This window comes from Poeciliopsis prolifica, unplaced genomic scaffold (genome assembly GCF_027474105.1).
Source record: "Poeciliopsis prolifica strain line A6 unplaced genomic scaffold, Auburn_PproV2 SCAFFOLD001, whole genome shotgun sequence".
Lineage (NCBI taxonomy): Eukaryota > Metazoa > Chordata > Actinopteri > Cyprinodontiformes > Poeciliidae > Poeciliopsis > Poeciliopsis prolifica.
The window spans coordinates 14,093,798-14,118,502 of record NW_026562376.1 but is presented as its reverse complement, the minus strand read 5'-3'; the positions used below and the strand labels follow the sequence as shown (position 1 = coordinate 14,118,502).

The 24,705-nt window shown below is 36.9% G+C and overlaps 1 protein-coding gene across 1 annotated transcript in view; it reads right to left on the bottom strand.

Moving 5' to 3' along the window:
- The window catches only part of ldlrad3 (low density lipoprotein receptor class A domain containing 3), a 106,370-nt gene that overhangs the window by 2,824 nt on the left and 78,841 nt on the right, over positions 1-24,705 (bottom strand). The window lies entirely within an intron of this gene.

Here is a 24,705-nt window from a genome sequence, read left to right as displayed (position 1 = left end):
GGGGGGAACAGAGACAGGAGCGAAGGAGACAGCCGTGAATACAAAGCAGTAAATTGTTTCCACAATCATTTTGAAATATATTCCGTGTGATTCAATAACAAAAGCCCCTCTTGGAGATGAGAGGTGAGGCCCAATGAACTCGATGAGACATAAAGGACAAGTCATGGATCACTGCTGAGACTTGTTGAAGGCTAATATGAGGGAACCAGAACAGAGACAGAAAGTAAATGAGTCTCTGTGAGGACAAAACCACCCCAAGCACTCCGATATCAAATGCTGCTTGCTCCGCATTAACGATGAGAGAAGGCCTGCAGAACACCAGCAGCTGTCACACATCACCATGTTTGTCACAGTCACATGAGGACTTTGAAAAACACTTGGAAGTGCAGGGAACTTACTGGCCACAATGAAAGCCTGGGCTAGGAGGAACAAACTCAGAGCGAGCCAAACTACTAGCTTAAAGGAGGAGAGGGACGACTATAAAGCCAGAGAGCACTGCAGCTTATTATCCTGGATAGGATGAGGGAATAGCACTTAAACATTTCCACTGACTGATATTACAGTGAGAGAATTTCAATAAGGCACTTGGAATGGGGCTCGTGTAAATGGTGTTCCAGCTTATCAGCCGACACCACTGTTGTATTAAGCAGAGAAGAAGAGCGAAGGGAAGCAATTTTATTTATTACAGAGCTGCAGAAAGCATGTGCTAATGAGGAACAAGCTACATTAAAGTATTTTACAGTTGCCGTTTCACTTCAAATTAAACTTCTGCCTTAGGGGACTGCGAACATCAAACGTCTGTACGTCACATAAAAAAAGCTTAAAAACACTCAAAGGGAGGCTTTCTAAGCTTCGTCTTCCAGGCTTTTTGGTGCTACTTAGAAGTCCATGTGCATCGCCTGAAACGTAAACCAGTCTCTGTCTACCAGCCATCTAGCAGGCAGTTAAGGTTATTATCCAGAGTGCTTGCCAGGAAATGACCATTACAAAAAATCTCAAGTTTAAATTAGTGGTCTGAAAAACACTTCCTTCTGGAGGGATTTGATGGCAAGAAATTGCAAGAAGGAAGCCATCTTGCAGCTTTTTGAATTATCCCAGGCATGGAGACACTGATAGGCGTTTAAATAAAATTGTGTTTGAACCAGTTCCACATTTAAAGAGCAGTGAGAACAGGGAAAACAAAATAAAGAAGACCAGTGTGACTCATTCTGATCCACTTTATCACTCTGAAAGCTTTTGAAACCTTCAACGTAGTTTATGCACCGGGGCTCAAATCATGCACATGGAGTCTCCAAAAAACCTGGAATGTAATGCAAATATATACAAAACCAAGCTGCTATTCTCTTTATGCATTTCATTCCACATGGACAACTGAAGACACCAATCCACATGATTTATGGAAATGGAAATGTATATTCATTTTTTTTTCTTACCCATACTTTAATTTTCCAAAGCAAATTGTTGGCACCGAGGTAAAATGAGCTGAAAGTTTTAAAAATAAAATACATAAAGCTTATGTTAGTATTCATCGACAAAATGTAATATAGAAGCAGAAGCAGATCATTTTAGGTAAACCACACTGAGGTCAAATATTGATAAACAATTAAATCAGCTTTTAATAATTTTATATTCACTGTTACAACTGGTGAAAGTATTTAACATTTTTAAATGGTTCTTCCATTTGATTGAGCAAACTAATTTCATCACTTTTCTGTATAAGAGAGCTGATTGGCTAAGACTCCACCTTTCTGAGCTGGGCAACAGCTTGTTCCTGTACTGAAATTGCAATCATTTCATTATGTTAATGTTATTTTGGTTTGTTAATCATTACAAAATGTGTATTAGTTTTATGAGTAGCAAATAAAGCTGCTTCTTAATATTAGTTATGAATTCTTGCTGATTAAATAAAATTAAATAATTAATATCTAAACAGATATATTTCTTACACTGACATGTCATAAAAGTTGATAAATGGAAAAGAAGAAAATAAAGATGTCAGATTTTTGTCATTTCAATAGATCCCGGGTGATTTGTTTGTGAATATGTACAAATGCTATTAAACTGTGTCTAAAAGTTTAATACAAGCATGATGCAATTGCTGAGATCTGTCATAAAAAAAATATACGATTTCAATTAGATATTTTTTTTTACCTTCATAAATAAAGGCTATGTATGTTACACAATTTTTTTCCCCGAGACTACAATGTGGAAAAACAAACATGCTTACAAATGATAAATTTAGATTCTCTGTATTTTTCTTTGCTTTTAGAAACCACAGTGCTCATTTCCTCTATCTATCTGACCTTGAGGGCCTCAGGGAGCTTCTTCAGTGTGTGAGTAACTGTGTTCGCACACATTGTTGAATACCTACCAACAACTACCCTGGCATACAGCCTTTGTAATGTACCACTGTAGTCAGGGGGCCCATGCCTTAATTAAATTTAATCTAATTCAGATGCTCCACCCGCATGCTGTCCCAATCAAAGGAAGAAAAAAGAGCCAATAAAACAAGCCCCACAGGTCCCTCCCTTGTGATTTAAAATTGGTCGGTCCTTCACGCTACCAATTAATCACACGCCGAACTCTCAGCAGAGAAAGGCCAAAACAAAGAGGAATTATTCACATAATTACCTAGCAGAGGAAAAAAACACAAAACAAAAAGCTAAAATAAAGAGATCCCACCACTGCCAACCTATGCTGCTTTCAAGATTCAGCGAAGTCCTCTGGGAGCAAAGAGAAACGCACACAAAGGAATCTCATAATGCTGTAACGCGAACAATGGGTGCATCTTCGACAAGATTTGTGATGGAGCCCTGAAAGCCTGCCGCAAATGACACACTGACTGAAAAGACAGGCGACAAAAGAAAAAGGGTGGAGACAGGCGCAGGCCCCGCTTTACTGTCAGAGGAGAGGGTCCCAGGAGTCTCTGGCACCCTGCTATGTCTGTGATTGAGTTTTGGAATCTGCCTTTTACCATGTCAGTTCTAGCAGCAGAAAAAGAAAAGCTGTAAGGATTATATGCCCAAAAAAAAAAAAAAAAAAAGTGAGGAATTTTAAAAACAGCAACGGTGTCTCTAATTAGGTGGCTGGAGGGGGGGAGGGAATAACGTTTTGTTTTTCAAAATATGTGCTGCTAGAAAACCTCATGTATTTTCCTTTTTTCAGATTTGTACAATTCTTTCGTTAATTTTTTGCTGAAAATCTCTCGTATCTTGCTGAAAATCTTTAACCCTCAACTTATAGTTTACATCCTTGCTCAAAGTATGTTTGGATTTTTTTTGTTCCTTATACCTACAATATGTTGGATGTCCTGTTCAATCTTTTTGCTTTGAACTCTGAGCTTAAATTACACCAAATCCCTAGCCAGGACCGTTCAGGAATGTGTTTAAAGCTCACACTCAAACTTGGTATTTAACAGTTGAAATTGTAAGCCCTTGCTGTCGGGTACCTCCAAATTGAATTACAGTAATGAATGACTTCACACATCAAAGTCTCAGAAGGCTGAACTGATCAAAGATGCTGAGAACAGGGCACATGAAAGAATATGAGCAGGGCAACAAAAAAAGGAAAAAAACTGCATATAACTCGAGTGCAATAGTCTTCTTATGTATGCTAATATTTCATCACTTTTGATAATCAGATATGTAGTTGCTAAAGATACAGGCATTTCTGGCTTTTATTTGCAAAATTTACATGCAAAATCCTTTAAAAAAGATTTTGCATGTGAATCAAAAGGAATGAAAACTGACATGGTTATGTAAATGCATAGCATTATATCTTTTTCCTCATATATTTTGTTTTGTAGATTTTAGGAATTGTTTTTAGCACTATATGATATAATTCATTTAGAGGAAGTTCAACGTCCAGCTTTGGCATTTAGCTCCTAAAAATGTTATGAACATCCATTTAGTTAGTTTTAAACAATCTGCAAGGATACTGTTAACCAAAGATAAACACATTCCTCATTCTCTTAACACAAACTCTGTGCTGCAACATAAAAACAAATATTTTACAAAGCCCAGCTGTTTGGAAAAAGTAAGCCTCCATGATGACTGAACAAAATGAAAGTATACAAAATCCACAAAGTACTTCTGATATAAGCAAATGATAACTACTTAGACATGAAGCAGCACACTTTACATAAATATTTGTTGGAATACATACCTGAAAGCAACAGATAAAATAGGAAAAACTAGTAGATAAGAAGTTTAAACTAATGATGTCCTGATCCGAACAGTAGTATTGTGTTTTAGTCGATCAGTATTAGAGTCCATTGCAAAACTCAGACTTCTACTTGTTGGTGTGCAGTTGGCAATGCACTACAAACTCAGCATTTTTAGTTACATAGCTCATAAAGTTATATTGCAGGCTGTACCTATTATTTTATTAAACTAACAAATCTGAAATTTTGTGCTCTTAAAAAAAAATTGTTTAAGAGTGACAGAAAGACTGTGTTTACAACTCCACCTCAGTGTTTTTAAAAAATAATTATATTATTAAATACTATGGTTTTATATATAGAGCATGATATACATGTTAAAAAAAACTAATTATATGCGCCTGTTTTGTCACTTAAAACACATCTTAACCTGCTTAACCCTGTATCATTATGAGAGGATCTTCAGTCTAGCAATGCTTAGCCTTGTGTAGGATTTTCCTTTGAATTCTAATGTTGTTAATAATGATGTTATTACTACCTGCCGGTACTGCAAATGTTTAACAAGTTTTATTAAAAACAATATATAAATAAATAGAGGCCTCTGGGTAATGCTAAACTAAGATTTTAAGAATATACAATATATTGTACATTGCTTTGTTTTTGACTGATTAGGAATAAACATTAGCAGGTGCTTAATCTTAAAGGACTTGGCATGAGGGAAAATCCTAGTTTAAGGATATATGTGGTGCCTCTGATCTGCCAGCTAGTCATTTCGTGTAATTGGGGCAGCACAGATGCACTTAGGTTCCTTATTAACAACCTCACGCTGCAGTTCTCCCTGTGACACCGCCATCTCTCCCACTGCATCCGTACTGTATTCATAAACTCCCCAACCTTTCATTTGTGGAGGCTTGTGGGAGAGGTGCAGCCTTTCAAACAGGCCACTTTAATTACATCAGAGTGTCATCTCCCCACATCCCTCGTCTACCCTCTTTCGCCTCCACTCCTCTGCTCCCAGTGCATTTTGTCCCCCTCTTGTTTCCCCTCTCTTGTTTCCCGCACCCTCTTCTCAGCTCTATTGTTCTCTTCTCTCCTCTTCACTCTGTTTCACAGCGTTTCCCGCTTCATTTCGTTCAGTTGTCCTGGAGATGACATGCACCTTGCCGTTTTAAAACACAATAAATATGTGGATGGGGACTAAACTGCCTGTGATCAGAAATAGTCTTTCCAGTAGTTTCATCAATACAATGCCTGATAAGTAGACGTGCACCAATTACTGTTTGCGGCTGATCGTCGATCTTTAAAAAGCCTGATTTTGGCCAAAACCTTTTTTTTATTAAAACTGAAATATCACTAAATATAGTACGGACGTTGCTGAGTTGGGTGACTATTGTAAATTGCAACAGGAAAACTCTTTTGAAGAAGTCTGCATTGCTTTACATATATTTTGTACATTGCCTTTGATTGGTGCTGGTGGGGAGAGAGCTTTCAATAAAACAAAGAATCTGGGCTCCTCTATGTCTTAAGACAGGCTTTACAGATTTGCCATATTGGCCATTGAAATCCAGATGGCTTGACTTCGAGGACACAATCAATCACTTTATTAGAATGAAGGCTCGGTGCTGGTCTCTTGGTGAGTCAGGCTGAGCAGGCGCCAGATAGCTGTCAAATGGGATATTTGAAGAAAACCTTTGTGTTTGCAGTGGTTGTTTGTTTTGATCTTGTGAAAAATTTGTTGTTTCTAAGGGTTGAACATGTTTCTAAGGGTCTGGGAAGACCCTTAATGATGCTTCAAATAACAAATCACAAATTGTATGCAACTTGTTGCATGTTAGAGTTTAGATTTAAAACCCCGGGCTGAACCGATCCCAACTCGAAACTGGAGCTGGGTTGTGCCAAAATTTGCTCGATGGACTGGTCCAGGTCGACCCGCTGTGTGTTTCAATAGTCAACAATACATACAACACAGAGAAAACCAAGGGAGAATCCACAATATAAAGTGGCATTGATATTAAATTGTGTGTTATTCACTAGCTGTAAATATTGTGCTACCAGCTTCCTTTGGTCCAATATTGGATCAAAGGAAACAAGACGATATCAAGCCTTTAAAGGTGAAACTTGACAAAATTAGAATAAGTTCACAAGAACGAAAGACTATATATTGACATGCTACAGTCTCATCAACACAGTAAAAACATACAGAAGGAAAAAAACAAACTAACAAAACAGAGATCAGGAGAAAAAAAAATCACACATAAATAGTGCCAGTTGAAACATCTTACGCGCAGCTTCCTGAAACTTCACTGTTTCTGCTCCAAAAACCTGCTACAAGAGGCTGAGTAATACAGACCCCCACTGTGTGCTTTGCTCAGTAACAGGAACACACTCGTTTCTGCATGAACGTCTGTGTGCCATCCCTCCCAGACCCTGCAGATGCTTCTTTTTCTTTAAAAGGGGAAATGAAAGTAACCATCTGAGTCTTTGTAATGACTCAGACTTTTCCCCAAAACCCCAGCAGTTCCTTTGCCTGCCATGCAGACTAATACTGAAGACTGAGAATGGCCATGAGGGATCACTGCTTTTTGTATACATAAACACCCACTATTATAATGATAAAGGGAATATGAGTAAAATTATAATTGAATCCAGTTGAAAGGAGCCGATTTATTATGCATTCATAAATATCCAACAAAGATTTGTTTGTGTGGCTGCATGTTAAAATCCTCCACTCTTTTTAAAAAATCATCCTCGAAAGGCCAAAGGGAGTTACATTATAATCCAAAACAGCCCACAGCAATAAGACGGAAAGCTTTCATATCGAAATCACCAAAAATATGCACTAGCAGGAGTTTTAGGAAAGCAGAAATCTGCTGAGAGAGGCCACACACAAGATCAGAGAACAACCTACTTCCACTGAAGCAAAGCTAAGGCCTCTGCAGATGCACAATGGGCGATTGAGCATGTAGCGATTAATACAAGAAAGAAGCTTTCTTTTGTTTGTTGTTAATCAAATAATGATGCAGATGAACAACAGACTAGCCGTTGGGTTGCTGAGATACAAGATCCTTTAGGTTGTTGGAACAAGATCCTTTGTCTGTTTGGCTACCTGCCATAGACAATGCTAATCAACTGCTGTCAGATTAGGCCCATCTGAAGGTGAACAGGCAAAATAAGATGAAAAGAAAATGGGCTGAAAGAAAGAGCCATCATTTGATAAATGCCACACTTAGCACACTTCTGAATAGAAAATAAATAAAAAAGAAAGATGTGTTTTCAGCCATTTGAGGAAAAAGGTAGGGGGCAGAAAAGGTGCAGTGTACAATTCACATATTCACAAAATCCATGCTTTAAAGGAGCCCAGAGTAGATGGGTTGGTGGTGGATCGTTTCCTTTGGATTTTTCATGTGAAATTTTTATGGTTTTCCAGACTCTGATTTCCAGAGCTGCCTGTTCTTTTTATAACTACATATTTTTTTGTTCTTTTTGGTAATATTCAGTTTTACAGTTGAGGCCCAAGTCAAATGGATGGATTCATGAATATGTTCTGGTAGTGGGATTAAAGTATGCAAATGCAATTGCTTTTCAGAATCTATTTTCATTTTATATACTTATCCACATCCGGAAAAATATAAAATTTCACACATTCAACTCTGCCGGTCCAGGTTTTGCTGGACTGCATATTTTTGTTGGCATAAAGCTTGATACTGGAGATAATCATTTCCTTTTTGATAATAATGAGAACTAGTTGAGTAATTTGAGATCTGGAATCTTTAAAGACATAGCTCTTTGTCAGGATAAGGGAAGAGAGAGAGCCACTAGGGGGCAGGAATCTCATATTTTTATGCTAAGAATTTGGGAGACAAGAGAGTGAGCTAAGGGTGTGAAGTAGGTGGAAGAGTGTGAGAAAGGCAAGACGGTGTGGAAAAAGACCCACAAAAAAATCCACATGTTTCCAGGATAGTTTATGTACATCACATATAAGATACTGTACATCCATGATCATGCATAAATATTCAATAATAAAGATGCTTAGAAAGGAAGTCTCAAAAATACACTCACACACACACCTTGACATTCACAGACAGGCAATTTTTAGATCGTCACATGGCTAAAAACAGCAGAACAAATACCAGCACCTCTTTCATCATGAACCAAACTGAGCTCAGTTCAACCATTCCATGTTATGAAAGCTGATGAAAAAACAGGATGGAAACCACAGAAAGAAACTTTGGTTGACTTTGCTCTCTTCTGACTCCAACAACAACATAGTTTTGAGGTTAAGAGGATGAAAAACACACTCTTAAAGCAATCCAATAAACATAAAAAGGACAATAAAATTTAAACTGTTCTGTCTTCTCCTGCGTGTCTGACCCAGTAAACACATTGATTAAAAAATGAATATCATGCTGCATAACTGATCAGTTGTATCTTCAAAATCTCTGTTTTTTTTTTTTTTTTGGCTGTCTAGTAAAATAAATTATTCTGCAATCTGGGCCATCTTTAAAAGTGGCTTATTAATTCATTTGCATGATGACAACGTAAGACATCTATATTAAAGTCTATGACTATTTACATAAACCCCTCACCTTCATATAGTTCACAGATTTGGACCAATCAACTCAAGATGTATGGTGTTTTCTTGTGTTGTTGTATCGCACAGATGAAACATGTCCACTCAGACAGAGCTGATAAATGGCTATAGATATAGGAGTTATCGCCGAGAAAATGGGAAATACTAAAGTATATTTCATTCAGGAGATACTGGAAATGTTTTTTATCTTGTATGACCTTAAGACCAATCACATCTTTGAGGACAGGATATTGGATTTTTAATAAGGTAGATGATGGGCACAAGGTTTTCTCAGAAGTCCAGAATTAAAGTTCTTTGCATAAACGCCCTCATGCATACATAGAGCTAAAAATTTAAATCATATTTTTAGTAGATTCTTAGTAAAAATCATATATTTATTTTAGATTTAATGGAAATATATTGTTAATTCTCATAATATGATGATTTGGTTGTAAAACTACATTGAAATGTTTGAAAGCCCTGCTCTCCTAAGATCTTAGGTGCATATAGTTTTTACTCAAGTGACTAATCACCCATACCATCTTCTGCTATGCATTAGAGGGTTTTTTGCCAATCTTTCTGCCAACAAAGTTGTCGTTCCTGGAACATAAAACGCTGATGGAGTGAAAGCTGCTCTGCCAAAGCACAGTACAAAGCACACTCTAACCGCAGCACTTTTCCAGCTTTTCTTTGGCAGCCCACAATTAATATTTATACTCAGTGCTGTCACCCAGTTCCTTCACTTTTGGCCTGGCCTGTACTACATGTCGACTTCATGTGTTTATTTTCTCATTAGGTGGCATTGAAGAAGGTTCTAATACACAAGAAGAATGTACATTATTTTCTATAAATAAAATGTACAGTTTGCGTTTTAGTAGTTTCTTAAGAGAGCATGTTTTAAGCATGTTTTCTTTATATGGAGCAGCATAAAAATTGTTGTGCAGAAGTGGTTATTTAGGGGGAGGAAGAGGTTCATGCTTTAATGGTCTCTATCTGCTGTCCTGTAATAGCTTGTTTGCTCTATTGACTACAACTGTAGGATCTCATCATAACACTCAACGTTGTTACTGAGGGAAACGTGGAAGACAACTGAGTGACTCTCCTGAGTTAAAAATGCAGCAATAAAACCTAAAGAAATATATATATATATATATAAAACAAAAGTAAAAACTAAACTTTAGTAAATCATTTGGTAGGGACTGGTAAAAGACGATGTAAGAAATAAATACCGTACTGAAAAAAGCTCTGTACATGTTATAATCTGGACAAAGAGTTCCAAGTGAATCATTACTGAGGGATATGTTCCAGTTTACAAGTCAGCACTACAAAGAAGAAGAAAAAAAAGACATATGAAGACTGAACACTGGGAAAACTGTAGAACCAGTTGTTGATGTAGTCAAAATACTTTAATGAGCTTATTGATGTGGTCATTGACTTTTTAACCACAGGACAATGTGGTTAAAAAGTCCACATTGTGACAGCTATAGTGATAGCTATCACTATGACAGCTATCTAGACAATGATATTTTTGCACCTGTGGAATAAATACTCTCACCAAGAAATGTTCCTCCTAATTTTAGCTCTATTGTTATGATTTGAACAGAAACGTATGAGGAACTTTTAATGAAGACCTGCAAAGGCAAGAAAGTCCCCCTTAAAGGTTTCTGAAATCTTAATTTCTTGGAAGCAGAAGTCATAGTTTTTGATTCGAAGAAATTATAGTAGCTTGCACAAATATTAATTCCATGGGTTTTTGCAAGATATAGATATGCATGGGTTAAGATGCATCCTTATTCCATAAGATCGGTCCCATCCCGATCTTTATAATGTACATTCTTCTTGTGTATTAGAACCTTCTTCAATGCCTTCACTATCCAGGCAAGTCCTGGATCGTGGTATTACATATTCAGTGGTTTTAGATTAAATTGGGCTGAATAAAATGCCTACTAATTTGCAGAATTTTATTTGTACTTTAAATTTTTTTTGAAATTGTCCTTCCTCTTTACAAATATTCACTGTAGGTATATTATTTACAAACTTTTGCAAAAGACAATGAAGATTGTGACTGAAAGTGCAAGGAGGCTCAAGGAGTGTTACTATTTTTTGTCAGGCACTGCAATGGCATTAAGAGCCGACAATGTGATCATTGATCATTACGTTGTACAAGAAAGTCCAAAAACTGGAGCTGGGAAGTTTATTTTTTAACTATTTAGTTCAAAGTTTAGAACATTTCTGTTGCAACTGAAAAGGCAAGATGCGAAAAGAACAAATAGATCTTTGTTCTAAAGTGCATTTCAAGAACTGAAATGTTCTTTATGTTGTTTTTTTATAGGGGAACGTGTAATAAGTGAGAAATGACAGAGAGCGGTGGTTAATGTAAGTAAGTGGAGAAAGGCTTTGAGATGTGAAGAGAATATAACACTTTGGAAGATGTGGAAGATGGTTAAAAAAGGCAAAACATTTCCACTTCTGTTTGTTTTTCACAGAATTCAACAAAGTAGAAAAAAAACAAAGCAACTAAGAATATTTTTTTTAGTTTTATTTATGGAAACCTTTTAGTAGAGCAGTGTGAATGTCAAAAGGGTTTGCAATGTTTTGTCTGGAATAAAAGAAAGAATGCCAAGGACGAGAGGTTGCACGGTTTGTTGAGGGCTTTTGAATATAAGCCTGTCCCACTGAACCTCATGGGTAAAATCTCCATGGCAACTGTTCTTTGGCACCAAAAGGTGAGCGAAGAATGAGCAGAAGGGCATTGGGAAGCCTGAATGCGGACACAAACAGAACTCACCAACAGAAGGCAAGGACATAAAGTCTTGATGTGGTGCAGATGAGTGTCAAGGCTACAAATATTCCTGTTTGGAGGCATTGTGAATTGTGCAGCAATGTTTACTCTGGAGTTTTAATCTAGGTCTGGTAAATGGAAGAACGAGCGCTATAAATTGTCGCCTGCAGGCTTCACTGACAGAACAGCCTGGAGGAAGGACATATAGGTGTAGAGAACCTGTCTGTCATACTTGTCGACAACAATCTGATTAATAAGTGCCTTTAAGACAAAGAATGTTAACAAGACCTGGGAAAATGAATTAGGGCAAAAAAGTATCCATAGTTTTTAACACTATGGCCATGCAAATGTGTCAGTAAAATCCTCTCGTTATTGAATGCTTATATAAGGGGAAATCTGGCATGCTCAGTCCATTAACTTTACTTAGCTTCCAAAAATAGATAGCTTTATAAAGCAAGGGATCCAATTTTCAAGGTTTTAATCAAAATGTACCAACAATTAGGGTTACTTTTTGATTAATATTAAAGTTGCAGTATGTGACTTTTATAAACAAAGTGTTTTTTTTTTAATATATTTGTTAAAACTGTCACTATAATCTGTGAAAAAAGACTGAGATCCTCTGACTTGCCTCTGGGTTAGGATTACTCAGAAATGCACCTCTCCCTGAAAGAACCCACCAATCAGAGCGAAGAGGAAGGTCTTAGCACTGTCAATCACTCTTACCCTTGTGCATTTGCTGCTCAGACACCCCTTGCTAGAAGCTTCACCAGAGCTTCTTCCCAATAGCAGAGATTGCCATGAGTGCTCAGGCTAGTTAGCATGGCTGCCAATGACAGCATATAAACAGTTTTCCTGTAAATGTAAGTTGTTTCTCCGCCATTAGCACATTGAGCATCGTGTATGCAAACATGATTGGCAGTCCCAAAATCTTTCAATAGCATGATAATGTTGCAGTTTTGAAAGCATAAAGTTTACTAGACCTAATACCTCAAACTATAACTTATTAAGGTTATTTACCAAGTTGGAAAATAAGAGAAAATGTTGTTCATACTATGTGGAAGGATGAGGTTATTCCACGGATATTTGAAGGGGAAAAAACCCCAAAAAACTTCTTTGATGTGCAAAACAGAGGAGAGAATTTTTATGACAAAGCCCAATTACCAACAGTCAGGCACTGGCAGTGTGTTTGTTCTCCAGCAGGACAAATTTTCTAATGACTAGATATTACACCAGACTTTACAGCTTTCTACTGCTGGTGTCTCACATTTCTCACCCACATTGTGGCCAGGATTTTCCACTGGGTTTTTTCTCTTTTCTCTTACTGACTGTTTTAACAGATTTTTTTTACTATCCATATAAGGGTCACTGCCAGCCAAAAAATTATTGGCTCAGCTCTTAGAAGCAGAATCATCTTTATCGTCAAATGTCTCAGATAAAATTATTTTCAGCTTGTTCAGTTTGCTCAAACTGGTTTTCATGTTCTCTAAAGAGAACTAAGCAATTGACTACAAATGTTTCACTCCACTTCTTGCATCTGGGGCAATTTACATGCAAATTTTGAAAAGTTTTCCTTAGTCAAATTCATGCAATAGGACTTCAACCTTTGTTTTCACACAAACACATTTTACTTTTCAGATGTTGCAGATAAAAATGACAAAAGGTCAGGAGTTGATTTGCTATTTGCAATTTCCAGGCATTTGGAGAGTTAAGTAATGGAAAATGAGCTGTCGGCTGTTTCAAAAAATTTCAAAATAATCAACCACTCTCATTCACACCAATAAAAACTGAAACACACTGAAACATACCTCACAGGTATTATTTTGCATGGGAAAAAGAAAAAAGCCTGTGAAATACATTAATTTAATCTGTTTCATGTTGAAAGAGAACAGATTAAATTAATCTGATAATGAAATAATAAAATAATGAAAAGTCTGCAGTTATGCACTCAAATACATTAGATCCCAAAAAAGTATAACTTTGTGGGCCAAGTGATTCACCAGATGTTGTCTTTTAGAAAAAAAAAAGGAAATACGTCATCAAGTTGGTGTTTCTAATCAAAGTGGTTTTCCTTCTCCAGGCCTGGAGTGAATCCACCAAAGTCCCTCTAGGAAGCAGATCCAATCCTTGGCCCATGGGGCAATTAGTTAAACTTATTATATTTTACCAATAAACTTATTTATTATAATTAATTGAGTTCTATTGCATGAACTGGTTCTTGTTAAAAGAGAAGTTGCAGAAAATTACATGTGTATTGTCACAAGCAGCAAACCAGTCATATTATGTGTCAATCACATAAAATGAATGTGGCTTATAAATGCAAAAGCAAAATTTATTTTGAAAATACTAGGATGGAGATGAAGCGGGAGACAAAAAAAAGTTGACATTAAGGCCCACAGGTTGAACTGAATCATGAAATGTCCAGTTTTGCCTTTCAGCTAAGCTTTCTACTAATGTGTTGTGGTGCAGTGCATGTTTAAACTCTGTAAAAAATGTCATACCTCTCAAAAAAAGTACAATATTAATCAATTAACATAAAATGACATAAATATGGCTTTGACATGTTAAAATGTCATCATGCATAGTACAGCAGTGTTCGACTCTGGTGGGTGCTGCCCCCATGTTCACTCTCCGCCGTGATCAAACCCACTGGATGGTTGTTGCAACTTGTTTTAAGTGGAGCGAGTCCCCTGTGTAAATGCCACTTTTATTGATCACATAAGAGGCTGTTAAGCTGTCAGTCCTGTCCGGGCTGTCAAAGTACAATCTCATCTGATCACTTTGTACCAAAGAGCTCTAGTAGCTGACTGGATCAGGACCACTGCATCAACAAAGTAATGAACACAGCATAAAACATCTTTGCAAGCCTTTCACAGGCCATGAATAAAAAATAATCTGGATGCAGAACACATGACCACACACCTCGCTGAGCCTGTAGCTGACATTAGATTACAGACAGTACACCGACAGCAAAAATATTGTTGCATTTTTCAGGGACTCTGAGACTGATCATTTAAAAGTCCCTTAAATGGGATCCAAAGGATCAGGAAGTTCCTAAAATAGTTTCACTATTTATACAGCTGGAGCCGTATAAATAGCTGAAAACTAATAAAAGTTAAATCATAACATTCATCGCTGGAAAAACTAACTTTACAAAAGTTAAGTTATGTCTTAGTGAACTGTTCTGATCAGTTGCTAAGGTTGTTAATTTGCCTGGTGTTAAATTAGAAAACTCTGATGCCTTCAAGCTGTTGCAGATTGCAATGTTAATAGTGAAGAAATAAAACGCAAGTAAATGCAAAATACTAGATGATGTATTTGATGAACTCTAAAATAAAGTCAAACTACCTTCTACTCAGGATTTTATTGAAATTTCAAACAAGACTTGGAAACCCCAAAAATATAAAATTTTTAAGGTGTTGCTTGCTGATTTGAAATCTCCCCCCAAAAAACTGGTCACCATCCACCTACTGCACTGGCTCAGTTTATCCCAGGAGTCATGCTACTTAAAATCTGAGCTCAGAGAGGGGAAAAAGAGTACAGGGTGTCATGCCAGGCCCTGGGTTTAAATAAAGTGGGATAAAACGTATTCAGTCACATCTATTCATACTGCTTGTACTGACAAAGTATTAGATTTACACCAATACTAAAACTGGCCAACAAGAACTACAGTGTGCAGGCCTAGAGAGTGCAAGACCTCAGTCGTGCTTTATTCTTCACTTTGTAAAGTAACAGAACAAGACACTTGGGCCCAGTCCATCTTTTAATCCCTCATTTAACAATAGGCCTGGTCAGGCAAGTGGAGGTGTGAGGAAGCCCTGCGAGGTTTATCAAAGTCAAACAATGGAGTAACACAGTCCGTGACTGAAGGTTTGCAGTTCCCGCTCATATCTACGCTCAGCTAAAGAGGAATCAATGGCCTCTGTCCGAGTGATAAGAAGCAAGATGGTCAGTTGTACATCGTGAACCCATTCATTCCCAGTGAGAGAGTTCAGCTTGAGGAGGCGTACAGAATGATAGACCCAAGGGGAGGCTGGTACTTGGAGGCCAGAGATAAGGAAGCATCCAGAGCATTCTCAAAGATAAGTCACTGACCTTTGAAGTGTGGGAACCAAGGTGGAGCCAAAATGTGTTGGGAAGTTAAGCATCCTGTCAATTGGTACCAACAACAGTGTGATAGGTATGAAAGATAACAATAATCTAAAACTAATTACCTGTTAATTGTTTTGCTTAATATAATCTCCCAAGAGATTTGTCATAATATCCAGTTATTATCACATTTCATCTCAGTTTCCTTTTGCATACTTGAACTTGTAAGCACACAATAAAATAAGTTATTTTAGAACAAAAATACTAGTGAAAAACTACTCTACAACACAGTCACTCAAATTATTTCCCAATTGTGCTCTTTAGGACCCACTTTTAGACCCCATCAAATAACTGAATCACCTCCTCAGCCTGCTAATTACCTATAAATTAATATTAGGTGTGTTGAGGCAGAGAAACATCTCAAACATTCTGGTCAGCATGTTTGAGATGGGGAGCTGAGGACTGCGGGTTGTGACAGACTGCATCAAAACATCCCTCCAAACACCACTTTATTAAGAGAGTAAACTAAATCCTGCATATAACTGAAGGGAAATGCTTTACTAACACATCTTGTTAGGATTAAAGCGAAAATCAATTTTGCTTAATAACATAAAGTATTTTAAATGATTGGGTACCCTGGGGCTTCTTGGATAAATTGAAGCCAGAAGTTCAGGGTAAATTTAACCTTTATAATTGGGAACAAGGATGTAAGGGTACCCATCTTCATTTGAAGTTGATAATCTCTTCTTAGAGGGGCTCCAGTGTTATGCAGCGATGTCAGGCAATCAGCAAGATGGCCTGAAAGTCTCATCTTGTCAGCAAAGAAAAGACATACAGTTCTAATCTATCCTAAAATAAACTTGTATGATCTGTCAGACAGATATTATCACAACAGAGGGAGAAAAGCCTGTTAGTTGGAACGGATTGGACTGATGCTGACTGGGATACAGTGTTGTGCTTTTATGACTGTATGACTTGCAAGCTTCTTGTGAGTCGCGTTGTCAACAATGACGTGAGTGGGAGCACTTTTTCCTTTTATGAGACGCTGTGTTGAAGCTCTCATTAGCCCCCTGCCAGTGCTTTTCTTCCTTAGCAGAAAGCAGAAAACCATTAAAAAGCTTCCAGAAAGCCTTTCAATGGCAGGAATTTTAAGTAGAAATGGCAACAGAGTTCCCCAGTATGTCAGGGAAAATATTCCCATTTTTCTATGGGGATGTTGGAGAAAGACCAGTCCAATTTACGTAAAAGCTCGACTTTGGCATGTATTAAGTAAATGAACTGACCCACATGACTAGTGTCTTGCATCCACAACTAAAGCTTCAGTTATACTACCTTTTTTTCTGCTCTTTGCATTTATTGCATAAATCTATCCATTAACCGTGCTTTTACTAGCAACCAATGCTGATAAATTCAGTTTTTAACACAAATGAGTAATATTTCATTATAGAGGGTGGATTGCTTATGGAAAAGCATTTTATTTCTTAGAAATTATATGCAATTTTACATATCTGGCTATCTTTTCTAGTTGTCCAAGGTTTTGTTAATAAGAAAAAATATTTGTAATTTTGAGTCAGCAATTAAACATTTGATGACATTTTGCTAATTTCCCTTCTCATACACCTAATATGGAAGCAAATTATTTTGATCAGCTACTGGTTTACATAGATATTTGGACATTGTGAACGGTTTTGTGGCGTAAGTGTCAAAACTTATACAATAAGCAAAGTACAAATGTTGAAGCAAAGACCTGATAATGTTAGTTCATCTATATCTAAGCTTATGTTTGTGGTGATTAAAAATCTCAGAACTCAGCCTGTACTCAAAGATGGCATCTGGGGAATTGAACTTTAATCTCCAGATCATAAAGCAAACACTGACAGATTAGTTCAGATTTTTAAAAAATAATCTCATATCTGTGAAGCTATGCGATATGCTTCACCATCTCGGTGAAGCATATCTGCGATTTGAAACAACTCCTGGTAAAAGTGGTTGTAGAAGTGAGAGCCAATATTGTCTTAGTGGCTAATTAACAGTAACACAATATACTGTTAAATTTTGGTACATTTCTTTTAGCCAGACAAATATATTTTTTTGAATACTCAAAACAAACAATCTTCCAAAAATGGAATAGCAATGTCATGACAAAAAATAACCCCTTTTGCCTAGCAAAGTAGTAAAACTGAACTTTTGATACCCTTCATCCAGACAGACATGCACTATAAAGAGATTGTGTCATACGCAACCCACAATATTTCGTATTTGTTTAAAGGCACTTTCTTCACATTTGTACCTATGTGAAATCTGTCTTTAGACACAAAAAGATGAGTTTTATATGACAGCAGTTTTAGTCTTGTATTATAAAGAATTGAAATGTGTTCATTATTCCAAAGTTTAGGTTTCTGGAGCGCAAGGTCACTTTGCTAAGAAAAAAACAACACAACAAAAATACAACTTTGACGTTGCTGCAGAGAATCTGTTATTAAGGATGTATATGTTTTAACTGAGACTGAAGATTGTGGCTAGACTCATTAGACGTGTATTATGTATATTTTTTAAAATTGCACTATTTTATGTAATTTCTACATTCTTAATATAAAGGATCCTTTGCTGTTCTCTCATCTCCTTCTCTTTAAAGTCTCAGCAGCTTTTTTGTATTCATTCAAATACAATGTCAGTACATCACCTGAGAGCCGCTTCTTTACTGTAGCGTGTTTGATATGAAGGTTTCTGCACTTCTGTTTGTTCACAGATCAGACGTCTGGAAATAGAGGGCGTTATCTGTGATGTGCTGTGTTATGAGTTTTCTAGTTTCAGAGTTGACTTTGGGAATCTCAGTTTACATGAATGTGTCAATCTACAGAATTCAATAATCTTAAATAATGACTTGGGTGTATTAATATGGAGAAAGAAGACATATGTGGGCATATGACTTCTTCCTAACTATTTCATGTAGAACGAGTATGTTAGCACGATGGCTACCATACCATATCATAAGGATACAAAAACTTCTTGTCAAAAAAATATTTAAAGATTTACCTGAATCTATATTTCTGTGCACATAGATGGGAATGTGATTTATGGACATGAATTCAACAACGTACAGTTCCCTGCTTCCTTTGAAGTTTGTGCTGTTTTCAATTCCTTTTTTGAAACCCATTGAATGGATCTGTGTGTTTGTACTTTTCTCTCCAACTCTGCATTTGCTTGATGTTGAAGCGATGAAAAGAATAAGGTTCTGAGAAAAGTGCAGACACTGCTACACAAGAGGCATACCAACGCAAGCACACCCCATTATATATTGACAGACTGGACAGCATAGTAGTACCCTAGAAACACTGAGAGCTACACAAAACTTTAATTTAAACAGGCAGCATTTTTGTGTTGATTATTGCTGCTACAAATCACATTTACAGCAAGTTGCCAGCTAAAATGATCTTGTTTTCAGTTCTTTTTAGAGATTTGGATGTTGGTCTCCTCAACCTTTAGATCCATTTTTGTTCTATATTTTTTTAAGTTGGAATGCACTTCTTTGCCTTATAGGAATCATATTACCTCAGTTGTTCAAATTCTCCTTTTCCCTCTTCTTCTGATGTCTCTATCATGAAAGTCCAGCATTAGAGTCACTGGAGGTGTCCCAATCTTATCTTATCCTTATTTACATGATTGGTAATTGAATCTATAACAAAACTCAATCCAACACTTCTTTCTGTACGATATTGCCAAGTGCACCCAAGAGAGAATGACACGCACTCAAGTTATAAAAAACGAGTAGGAACATGAGCCTCATGATCAATCTTTGTCAGTGTTAACCAGCAAGTTTGCCTCATGTATAAGAATGATTGCTTTCCTTTTTGAGGAGTTTTATTTATGCAAATTATGGGTTGTCAAGCCATCAGTTATAAAAATAACATGCATTTGGTTTAGACTGATTGCAAAGCTGCATAACAGTTACATATGATATTTTGCTGTTCTATTAAATTGATTTTTTTTCTGAAACTCAAAGTGTTCCTCGACAGAGAAAGAGAGTTTTGCATTGGCTGCTTAAGGTACTTGTCTGTGTTATGTGACTTAAAAGATCTCTAGCACACCCGGAGTGAAACACAAAACAAGACGCTGTGTTTACATTTCTGTCAGTAGAAAATGAAAATGAGTAACCACACCTAAATATGTCTTGAGCCAAATTATCACTGAGTTATGCAAATATCTCGGACCTTATACTGCAAATGTTTGCCAAGCACTTCAGCAAATTGCTTCAGATGAAAACATTGTCTGCAGGAATTTAACACAAGTTTGTTGAGGTCTGCAATTGTTTGTGTTGAGTCAGATGCACATTTAGAAACAAATGACAGGTGGAGCAGTATATTGAGGCAGATAAGCAGAAGCCTTGAAAAGGACGAGTCACTGTATAAGAGAGATTGCATCTTCAGCAGCATTACTGAATGAGTCAAGTGTAGCTCTCCTAATATCGAGCATGTCATAGACATGACATTGATTTTAATGAAGTACTGGAATGCAACTTAATGTCAGCAAATATCTATTCTCAAATGATCCAGATTGCTGGATCATTTGAGATCCAAGCAATTGTTTGCATTGTTTGCAGCCGCAAACAATGCTGATTAAAACATCCAACCATTAACCCTCAATTAGTTATTTCTGAAATTGTCACATGGGCAACTAACTCCATTTACCGCTGGAAGGATTGCCCCTCCCTCTTAAGCAGGAATATTTTTGTATATGGTGAATAATTAATGAGTGGAATCTTGTTCTTCTCTCAGTTGAATGTATTTTTTTCATAGAGATATCAAACAATTTACCTCACTTCCTAAGACCAGTGGATTTTTCCTACAGTAAGAACCAGGAGTTAACTTTTCCTCCACATCAATGGATCACTCTATATAAATAACACAGCTGATTTATTTGTCAGGAAACAGCTGCATGAGTGTTATCAATCCTCATCCTTGCACTCATGTACTTTTGTTTCATCTCTGTAATTAGGGCTTTTGAAATAACACACATTTGCGGAAGACGCCATCCATCAGCACTAGTCTCAGGCATGCTTGGCCTTATTAGATAACACACAGGAACACAATCTCTTTACCGAATAGCCACAGCTGGGACAGACCACACATATGATTGTGGTGCAGAGAGCAGGTGCCAGTCTAATTAATATTTCAGCTTCCAGCTTCTCACCATCTATTCACTGAGCAAGTTAAATGACACTACACATTATGACTGTTTGCTGGCAGGCATCAATTGGTGTCTTTGAATAACTAATGATGATGTCTTCTCGGAAAGTATTTGTAATTTATCTTTGACTCCCAAACTCCCCCACAACTTGATTCATTTAAAAAAAATGAAAAATAAATAAAAAAAAATGTAGCACACAAAACAAAACACTCATGTTGCTAGAAAACTCTACATGAGTTTATAAACAAATAAACTTAATTAAATAAAGCATAATATGTGTTTATGGTTCTATAATTACATTTTTCACTCCATTTATGTGTATGCTCAAAAGGAATATCTGAAAAAAAAAATTTATTTCCTTTTCAGAAAAACAATTTTTTTCCACCTTTGATGATATTAGAACAATACATTACTCTGATAAGAGTCAAACATCTCATTTATGCCATCCTTTTGCATCAACAGTGCAAAGGGATGGCATATAGTACTTCTTTGAAAGGTTGGTGGTGACACTTTATTTGACGGGTTGTGAATAAGACTGTCATCACACCGTCATAAACATGACATAACACCTGTCATGAACACAAGTAAGTCTTCATGAATATTTATCACTGTTGTCATAAAGTGTCATTCGGTAAATCATGACATTTTTGATACAAAGTTGACATTATTAAAAATGTCTGTTATGACAACTTGACATTTACCAAGAAATCATGATCTGACATAAATTTGTCATAAAAGTATTACTGATTAAACTTTAAAAAAAAAAAAAGAAGCTTCATGTTATTAAAGGTAAAGGGTTTCTATTTGGCTTACCTGAGACCCTTAAGTACTAACTGGGTGTCATTTAAACACCACAGGCTACTTTATAATTAGTGTACCAAACACTCCTAATAATTAGTATGTCCATCTCAAATCCACTGACACATAGCAAACAGGGATGTAGCAATCAGTATGGATACACTGAGTTAGGGGAAATTTGGAGAAAAAAAACGGCTAATAGAGTGGCCTGTAGGTGTACGTCAATACCAGAATATTTATGGCTTGTTGTACTTTAAAGGCTGTATATCTAAGTTCCAGCCACATCATCTGATTGTACTCCCCCAGATGCATGGACAAATTTGCACACACATTTGTCCTGAAGCCAAATTTAGCTTCGCTTTCTGCACACTCTCGATCAAACAAACCAGCTTAGTAGAGGCAGCAAACATGAAATAACAAAAAATAATCTCTTTTTATTGTTCCGTAAATCCATTTCAGCTTTTCTCTTCCTGTCCCCAAGGTTTAACAAAACCCTGCATAGTTTCAATGAGTGTATGGTGCGTGGGTGTCCGTATGGTTGCATCTAACAATTAAAACATAATAAAAGAGTTGAATAGGGAAGTGAGAAGGGTGATGGGGGAAGCAAAGGTATTAGAAGGGATGGTAAATTATTGTGTAGCACCTTCTGTTTTATAATACTGGATCTGAACACAGGCTATGCAGTTAACCACTGGGGAATGAGCTGTAAACACAGCGAGGAAAGAAAGTCCACAATGAGGGGAGTTAGAGACAGTGGGGCAGTTGAGGTGAAATTTAAAATAAGAAATAGCGTGAGAAGGACCTGAGATTAGAGACAAATGTCAAAGCTAACAAAAACAGATGTCTCTCTTTCTGTCATGATGAGACATGAGCAATGACAAAACAAGAAAAGAGATTGACTAGAAAATAAAAGAGTCTCAGAAGTATAGAAATAGAACCAGTCTTATATAATGGGTCTAATCAAGCCTTCTTTTCAGTCTGGTGTTTAGCTACGAATCCTGTTAAAAAGTCTTTTCACAACGCTTCTGTGTTTGCTTTTTACCCTTGCATTATCCTGTCATCACTCAAATATCTCATCTTCTATGTTGCTTGTTGTTTTCATCTGTGCCTTCACACTACTTTTGTCTAACCTGCTTTGTTTCATTCCCACTTCTCCACTCTGGCTCATCTTCAATCCACTGATCCGGATCCTTTTCCTTTGTTCTCCCCTGTCTCCCCAAATGCTTTTTCTCCCTCTTCTACCCTTATTTTTCCTTTTGCACCTGTCTCTCAGGTTGCTGTCTACTTATTCCTGTTTCCTGCTAACTTTCTCATCTTTTTCCTACTGCTCTGCTTGGTGCTTTGCTTCTTCCTCTGCCAGCTTCCATGGCCCAGCCCTCATTTACTCTATTCACATCACTGTTTTTTTTTTTTTTACTTCTTTGTCTATCTTCTAAATCCCTGACTCTACATACAGTGCACCCAGAAGCTTTTATGCGTTTTTCTTTCTGGCTTTGCCTCCCTTCCTAATCTCTCATCTCAATCAGCTTTCTCATTGTTTACCACCATGTCCCTCGTGCTTTGCTTTCCCCTTCCGCTCCATTGTCTTCACACTAGCACTATGTTTTTTGTTAGCTCGTACTTTACCTCCTCGCCTCCAATGTTGTCTTCTCACACATCAATTTCTCACATTCTCTGGCGTGCAATCTCTCTTTTCTCACTCTAGGGCACTCTTACACTTTTCTCGTTCCATTTAAGCTACCCTTCATTTGGCAGCTCCCTGGTGGATACATTCAAGGCAGACACATACATAAATGTTTAACCCTCTTAAACCACACTCATACCATTAAATCACAGGACACCTTTTGTAATTGCTGGAGATTTTTAGTTTTTTGGAGCTATGCCTTTGTGGCAATTACCTAAAATAAAAATGCACACTAAAACTATTGGCAGGAAAAGCTCATCACATTACAGTGACGGCTGACTGACATGCCATTCACTCTCAATAGCTGCAAATAGATAATGCTGGCTCTTAGTAATTAACACAGAATTATTTACTGTCAGGCAGATTATTAAATAAATGCAAATCATAGTATTATGGGGTAATATTCAGTTCTTGAAGATTTTAGGTGATCTAAATCCAAATCTCTAACCCCATGAGTCATACCAGAAGGCTGACTCATATGATGATGTCTCCTGATATAAGACTAGCTGCTGGCTACTCCTTTTGAGCTGCTTCTGTTCTGTCTCTCTTTCCGTTTTCAGTTTTCAAAATATCCTCTGCTTCTGAAAACAAAATCCTCCAGGCTATCAAAAAAAAAAAAAAAAACTAAATATGGCAAGGTTAGATGAAAAGATTTGAGACTGTGCAGCAAGGCAGTCCAATGTGATTTCTTTAGTAAATGGGTGTAAACATGTGCTTAAAGTATTTGCAGATTTTGCACATTTGCCTTATAGGACCACCGATGATTATTTCCTACAACCAGCACTTTGCAGAACAAGCAAGATCCGTGCATTTTTTAAAAATACGAAGAAAGCATTTTTATTATCCCTTATTTTAACATGCTGGTAATGTGGCCAGTAACTTCAGTGCTCAGACAAGACTTTGAAAAAAGTCCCATTTAACGACACAGCCTTGTGCCATGAAAGCTGATTTGTTGTAATGAGAACACAATAGTTTCTCAAAATTATTAATAACGCTTGAACAACTCTTCAGTCAAAGATTTTAAGAACCAACTTTTCACATAGAACCACCATCTGTTGCATTTAAAATGTCACAGTTTTAGTATAATTCTATTTCTTTCACATATCTAGACATTAAATTGTTTGTGTCCAGACTTCCATTGGTCTGTCTGGGTGTTTAGAGACATTGTGCTGCTAAAAGATGGACTATGGGAGAGCTCACCTTACAAGCTTCCAACAGGTTTTCTTCCAGATTTTTCTCTTTTTTTTATCTCCATCCATATTCCCATCAACTGTAACACCTTCCACAAGCCATTTGGAACCATGCTTTGATCCTCACATCGTTTACCTCTACATGGTTTGCATAGGGCGATGTTCAGTCTTAGTTTTCTACCACACATAGCATTTAGTAGGTGGGCCTAAAAGTTCAGCTTTTTAATTATTATTATTATTTTTTAATTT